Below are 8,401 nucleotides of genomic sequence, written 5' to 3'. Positions count from 1 at the left end.
ATTCACTGCAAAATCCAAATTTAAATCCCGGTTCCTCCCCTCCCAAACGCGAATGCACCAAAATCCCCATCACTTTATAGGTTTAGAGGTTAGACTATCACGAGCAGGCATTTTAACGATAGTGTACACTTTCTACAGTTGGCCTTCAGCGATGCATCGAAAGCACTACTACTATATGTAAAATGAATACTTTTTAAATAATGACACCTGAACATGTAAAATGTCCTGCATTGGTAATGTGCCTAAACTGATTTTTTTTTTTTTACTACTATACATTGTTATATTACACTATTGAGAACATGGTTCTATAGGTGCTAATATTGTCGGCAGAATCAGTTTCAAACGTAGGGATTTTTCTTTTTACCTTGGAGGATTTGAGAAATTCAGGCACCAATATCTTTTTCAAGCGCTTTATTCCCTTGGACTGATTTTCTTGATTAAACTTCCTGATTCTGTTTAACAGGGATTCTCACACTGTCATCTCTTGATTTCCCTTTATCGTAGACGTTCTCCCAAAAAATACAATCACAAAGGTAGACATCTCATTCAATTCAGAGAAATATATTTTTGTATATGTGTTTTTTATTTTTTTTAAAAAAAATTCAGATTATTGCATCATCTTGTTTATACAAAATTGCAGAATCCCATTTCATAATCTATATTGTATATTCTTTTAGCTTCTAAGTTGAATGGACCTCATGCATGATTAAATTTTCAATCTATATTCTAACTAATGTTCACTGGTCAAATAAGGGAATCTATATAGTTTATGTGGACTGCTGGCATATATACTATCTTCTTCTACCCTATAATTCACCAATTATAATCCTACAAACCTCATTTATCAAATCCAGCGATCCAGAATCAACCAAACCAACGCCTTAGATAAGAAGCTAGAGGCAAAACATTCAGCCACCGCAGCCGATTGCCGGGAAGTCCTCGCCGCCCTTTCCCCTGATCGAGTGCTCGATCTGCCTGGACACGTGCCTACGGCAAGTCTGCCTGGACTCGGTGAGCAGCTTTTTTTTCTTATATATACTTGCAGTTTAATTTTCCTCTCTCCCACTGTAGCATACATCATCAGTGAGATTATTGATTCAGATTATGTGCATGTGTGACACAAAATTTATTATATAAATGGACTTCTCATTCAATTGCCGCTTCCTGAATAATGTAAATAATCCTAATATTAAATTATCAATGGCTATTAGCCTATTATGCATTTGTGAAAAAGTTACTGAAGTAGAGATAAATAATGAATACAAATGAATATATACTTGCAGTTTAATTTTCCTCCCTCCCACTATAGCATACATCAGTGAGATAATTGAAATCAGATTATGTGCATGTGTGACACAAGAAGTTAATATATAAATGGACTTCTCATTCGATTCCCGCCTCCCGAATAATGTAAATACACACCTATTTCCATGTTAACAAAATAATAAACCAATCATTAATGTTAACAAAATAATTCCATATTCTCAGATATATCCTAAATTTATTTTTCATTGGTTGGTGTAGCTTTTCAGCATATAATTTGAACAAAAAAAATCCATGATTAAAAAAAAGAACATAAGTATCACCATTTTTAATATATCTGTGTGTTTTTTTATACATTCTTATGGAATCATCTTTTTCTTATCCTCGCTGTTAAATTACTTTGGTACTTGTTGTACAAAATAATTTGAGAAGCTCACCATGTGTTTATGGCTAATTGTCCGTACTAAAATGGGATTGAAATTGGATTGAACATCTTCAATTGTAATGCAATATGTGTATATGTCTAATTGTTTTAGCGATATGGAGTCTCATAAAATTTATTACTAATGCTAGAACTGACAGTCTCACCTGCACTGAACTATTCAAGATACCATCATCCTGCCCTTGATGGTAATTTAGAAACTTAGATCCATTCACGATTTGAAGATTGCTAACGTGATGAAGAATTCCAAAATGGAGGTTGAACCTTCTGAGTTAATGGCGTCTACAATTAGATAAAACCAACCGATATATGAACTAAAATGAACTTAAAAGACTTTTATTGAGTTGAACTGCACCTAAAATAATATATTTTGTGTTAGTATCTCTGGGAAGGTATCGATATGTCATTTTTCCATTATTCCACTAATATTTTGGACAAACAGCAGGCTCATACTGCATACTATTTTGCATCTTGATTCAGCAGCTAGACTCGATGTCTGTCTCTTGCAGTTAGACTTGGTCAGCCATCAAATTTGCAGTCTTACATGCATGTTTAAAAAACTGAGAATATCGGGCACATTAGCGATTCCTGATAAGAGAAGCTTAGAATATGTCTGGGGAGTGAGGATTTAAATTCTTAGTTTTTAGCCCAATTGACAATACAAAGATTTGTACCAGGATATCTAAAGTAGTGAAAAAAGTAAAGTTTTTCGTCACCTCATTGCGCCACGTCATCAATTTAATAATGACCGTTGGATGCACAATGAATTCAACACCAGCCATCAGATGTGAAGTAGTAAAGTTGAGTGAAAAAAAAAATCTGGACCATGGTAGAATGCTCCAGTGGCCAACGGTCCATGGTCCAGCCGAGGCGTCGCGAATAGGAGAAGCCATCGTGCTGTATAAAAAAGAAGAATCACTGAGCAGGTGAAAAGGTCCGAAAAAGAAAAAGAAAAAAAAATCCACCGCTGCCTCCGTCGCCTGCCCATCTCCTCGCTTCCATCGCTGCCTCCCCATTGCCGTCGCCTCCTCCACCTCCACTTCCACCCTCCTCCTCCACCGCGCCCACTCGCCCCCTCCATATCCACGTCGCTGGCGCAAGTTCCTCATCCACCTCTGCCTGCCACCACTTCCTCCTCTTCCCCTCTACCAATGCCGCCTCTATCTCCACTACCTCGTCCCTGTCCTCCACCCATAGATCGATCTAGCCACCGAATCCTGCTGTGGCAGGAGGCCGCCCGGCCCGCTCGCCGCCATGAAACGGGGCGCCAGCTTCTACCACATCTCCGAGGAGACGCACCGCCTCGCCGGTGAGCTCTAGGGCATATAGCAAACTAGAGATGTTCCTGTTGATTGCCAAAAAGCTAAGTGAATTCCACGATCTTGATTCCTTGATATAATTGGACCCAAGAAGCTAGAAGCTGAGGTACGCTGGTTCGTTGATTCTTTGTCTCCATCAATGACGAGAGCTGTCAAAGATCCTCTTCCGAAATAACCAGATATGTGATTTTATTTGCAATTGATTCAGTAGCTTTTCAATCCATACATATATTCTGAAATCAGGCAAACATTAGCTACGGTACCAAATCATTGTCTCTGCATTTTCTTTTACATTTCCTCACAGCTAGCTTGCTCAAATTGTTCATATGTTTAACCACACCTATTGGATGTCTCATGATACTCATAATATAACCAAGGAAAGCTCAGATAAAATATCATGTAATTTTGCCATTGCAGTTGCAACAAATTTTGAAGTTGTTCAGATTAAAACAGTTAATTTTTAGCTAGGTTCATTTGGTTTCATATCAGCAGTAATCTCAAACATCAGTCAAAATACTCTGATGGTGCCATGGCTGCAATATGCTGATTAAAAATGGTTGTTTCCCCTGTCACTGAATTCTATCTTATGACTACATGACCTGCATGCCAACCTTCAGAATTTCTGAGCATAAATACTCCGCCTTTCTAAATAGTTGGAATGTGTATAGTTAAATGCTTCATTCACAATATGGGTTTTTAATCATTATATAAAAAATGTTTTTTTTCCTTGATGGGTGTCTTAAGGACAGTCCTAATAGAAGTCAAGTATAATCCAATTCATCTCAGATTATATGTAGCATATTGATGTTCTAAATCTTAACTACTTTCGGCTTTATCTCCTTCAAAAGGGAAGATGATGAGCTCTGTGCTATGCATATACTCCCTCCGTCCCAAAATAAGTGCAGTTTTGCACTATTCACGTTTAACGTTTGACCATTCGTCTTATTTGAAAATTTTTTATGATTAGTATTTTTATTGCTATTAGATGATAAAACATGAATAATACTTTATGTGTGACTAAATGTTTTCAAAATTTTTACAAATTTTTTAAATAAGACGGACGGTCAAACGTTGGGCACGGATATCCATGACTGTACTTATTTTGGGACAGAGGTAGTATAATATAATATGAACTTGATATAACACTGGTACGGGATGGTTTGAATCTACAAGTCATGATAAGGCGGTTTGAAGAACTTCCTAGCTAAAGGAATAAGTGTTACAGTAATATTTTTCCTATTATTATTTTCTTGAATTAGTAAAAGATGATTTATAGTCATTGTTATATTTACTTAAACAGTACTCCCCCCGTCTCATATTACAAGACTTTCTAGCATTGCCCACATTCATATATATGTCAATGAATCTAGACATATATAGGTATTTAGACTCATTGACATCTATATGAATGTGGGCAATGCTAGAAAGTCTTATAATATGAAACGGAGGAAGCAGCATATTGGCTACAAGCAGCACAAATATGTTTTCCCATGTGAATAGATAGATGGGATATAGGATTGTTTTGAGTTTATGTTGAACATGGAATTGTACATTACAACATCAATTGTGTAATAAAATTTTGAACATATAGTTGAGGCCATATGCTTATCAACTTAGGTAATCCATCAATGATGCTTAATGATCAAAATTCAAAACAAACCAACCTATTATAACATTTCCAGCGTAAGAGTTTTCTTATATAGGGGGTTTAAAATGGGTATCCAAAGTCGCGCAACGCCCGACTAGGTGGCTAGTATATCATGAATTAGCTATGTTTCCTTTGTATGGACCTATGTGTAAGAGATGATTTGAAAAATACAACATTTGTGATGTTATTTTTCAAATACAACATTTCAAGTGCTTTATTCCCTTGGACTAAATCTCTTGATTCAACTTTCTGATTCGGTTTAACAGGGATTCTCACACTGCCAGCTCTTGATCTGCCTTTATCATAGACATTATCCCACATTGTGTACTGTAAGTATACTCTGCAAACTGAAAAGTATACATGTTCTTATCCAGTTCTTTACAACCTAAGATTTTAAATTGACTTTTTTTACATACCTTAATTATATGAAATATCAGGTGTGAAGCCAAAAGAGGAGCGACAACAATATGAATCTCCTGTATAGAACACAAAGTGAATCATTAGGCTGTTTTTGTCGGTGACTTTGGAATATATTAAGAACAATTATGATTAACTTAGCAGATTCTATATAACAACAGTACTACCTCCGGTTCTATAACTATTGACTTTTGGGATAAGGTTGAGTCTAAACTTGGACAACTTTGACTATCAATATTTTTAAAACTATTGGCAACAATGCCTGTGCCTTGCAACGGGCAAGACAATAGCTCTTTTGTGTATTGCAGTTGGTGTACATATCGTGCTTTGTTGTTGGCATTGATAGTAAACCAATTAGATTGTTATTGTCAACTCAGGATTATTATGCTTTGTACACAAGAAGCTTCTATTGATTGATAGAGTAAATCGATAAGAATGTAATATGTTATATTGTGCTTTGCTGTTGGCATTGACAGAGTAAACCAATCATGGATATTATTTTCAACTCAGGTTTGTTTATTATTTTATCTGTTAGGAATGGATCCAAATGGTTCGTCCAATGGGTTCGCATTGCCTTTAGAGATATAGCAAATGTTTCTTCAGGTGTTGTAACACGCCAGATATTTTGTACTTTGTTGTTGAGTTCTATATACACCCATGATGTCTATGAACTCCACTATACTGTCGTGTGCCCGCAACAAATAATGGAATAACTCAATACTTTTTAACATATTTTTTAAGCGTATATTGGCCTTTTATATTGTATACTGACATGATTATATATAATTAAGTCTTGTAAAGTTTTATTGTGCCCACACAATATCATTGTATTGCACTTTACATAAAATATATTTTATGTACGATATAAATTGAATTAAAGTTTAAATGCACAGATCATATAAAAATATTTTTTGCTAACATAAAATTTTAAAATTATTAAAGACAAATAGAATTGCACCGTAGCGTTTAGCACGGGCATATTACTAGTATATTATAAGTTCTTTTATATTTGTTCTCTGTCAAATTTATTTAAATTGATTAAGTTTATGAAAAAGAATGTAGCAATATTTTTAGTATAAAACAAATATGCTACGGAAATATATTTAATGGTCAATTTAACAAAACTAGTTTGAGCTTATAGATGTTGTTTTATAAATTTGATTAAACTTAAAAATATTTGACTTGACTTAAAACATAGAACTGGGGGAGTAATGCATATACCTTATCTACATGGATTTGTTTCTTCCCTTTTTTGGTTCCTTCACTTCTCTGTTTCTCCATTGCATATTGGACTGGTTCATTGGACCCCTGAAAGGGCTCTAATTGGCTTGGACTGGACGTGGCCGGCTTGTTCTATTTCGACATGGACATCAATCCACCTCGATCAGACGTAATCTTTGAACTCGTAATGTTTGTTTACATTTCTGGCACCTTTCTTAGTGCTTGCATTCTTTATTTTTTTCCAATATTTTATGACTTATTACCTTTTTAGTGTATATTGACCAATGCCACAGCACATAAATCAATATGAATGAGAGGGATGATAATCCTACCTGTGGTAAAGATTACCGTGGGCACATTATTGGATGGACACAAGCGTGAGTTCAATCCTTTTTGCACGTGGGTACATCTGACCTGGGGCCCAAAATCCTAGCTTGTAGGCTTGAGTATTCTTTTATACCTATGGGTAACCCACGCCCAACCTGATATATGTGTTTCTAGCTGATTTTGTCTAATCCTATATACTTTAGCCAAATTAATCACATCACTCAATGAAAATAGAACTTAGCCAGCTTCGACCTCAATTCTATATCTCTCCCTTACTCATCTTCTCTCCTGTGACGAAGGTCGATCGATAGAGCAGGTAGGTGTCAGCGTAGTCTTGCTTGTGATTCTAGATTCTTGTATGTTTTTAGTGCCTATCTGAGTATATATATGAGCTAGTGGTGCCTATCTAATTGTGTCGGTTAATTATGTTGATATGTTTAATTATCTAATAATGTGAGGACATTAGTTATGTTTTAATACCCTATTGGGTACCCACCGGGTTGCCAATGCTCGTCGAGCATGGGCATTGATTGATTTCTACCCACCAAAGCTATCGGGCATGCATGGGTCAGGCGAGAGATATCTAGTCTATGGTCATATCATGCATGTTCTTGCTCCACTCGACTCGGCTCATTGCCACCCCCTAGTTCATAGGGCAATGGCTAATGTGTTATGTGTGTATATTTGTGATCAGGCAAACGCATTGCTTAGTACATATCCATGATTGAGCTACAATTGCACTTCTAGTGACATTTTAGAAACAAGCCCCATTGCTTATTGTCCCATGAAGCAATAAGATGGGACACATGCTAAAGGAAAAAATGATAGGCCAAAACAAGCAGCATGCGCGCGGAGAGACAGAGAAAACAAATTTTTATTTTTATTTAAACCAGGGTCGCAACTCACAAGCTTATAGTCAACACGACATCTCGAGATTGGCTATGCTTTTGTCATGATGTATAATTGTTGCTTGGTTAGTTCTAAAGCCGTAGGCCTACCCTCGAAACTACTAGTTCTCATCTTCTACTCTTATATTTTTCATGCTCATGTTTACTAAACTGCTAAAAGGATGTATTTTTTAAGAATATATAAAAAGTTGTTTTAAAAAGCCATATTAGCATATTTTTCAAGTTTTTAATACTTAATTAATCATAGGCTAATAAAATGTCTCATTTTCGGATGGGGTGAAGTTCCTAACTTCTCTTGAACAGTCTTAGTAGAGAGAATATCATGTGCCACGTAGTGATATGTTACCATGCTATCAATGTCAAAAAGTGTATAAAAAAGTCACCAAAAAAATCTGAAAAAATTCTAATTAAGATGTAAGACCATAACATATACCATCAGTCCAAAAAAAATCAGCTCAAAATACGATGTGCACAATTAGAATAAGAAAAACAAATTTCTTGCTCTAATAGTGTCCAAACACGTCACTTTACTATTTATCTGGGATTTTTCTTTTTCTTTCTCCTGTACACATCGTATTTTGTTGTACAATTTTTATGATTGTGCATGTCACTGCGTTGGACATCTTATAATTATTTTTTATATTTTTGTGACTTTTTAGATGTATTTTTTGGTAGGTAGTACAGTAGCATAGTAATTTTATAGCACCAGATATTTTCTCGGGCCTTATTACACCTTGCTAATGATACACTGCACATACCCTTAAGAACTACGCATTGAGCTGTACGCATGTTGTGTTTCGACCACTCCCTCCGTCCCTGTACATATGTGCATATTGTGTGCATTAATTATTTCAGT

The sequence above is a fragment of the Oryza glaberrima genome, chromosome 5 (genome assembly GCF_000147395.1).
Source record: "Oryza glaberrima chromosome 5, OglaRS2, whole genome shotgun sequence".
Classification (NCBI taxonomy): Eukaryota; Viridiplantae; Streptophyta; class Magnoliopsida; order Poales; family Poaceae; genus Oryza; species Oryza glaberrima.
Note: the sequence above shows the minus strand (reverse complement) of the source record.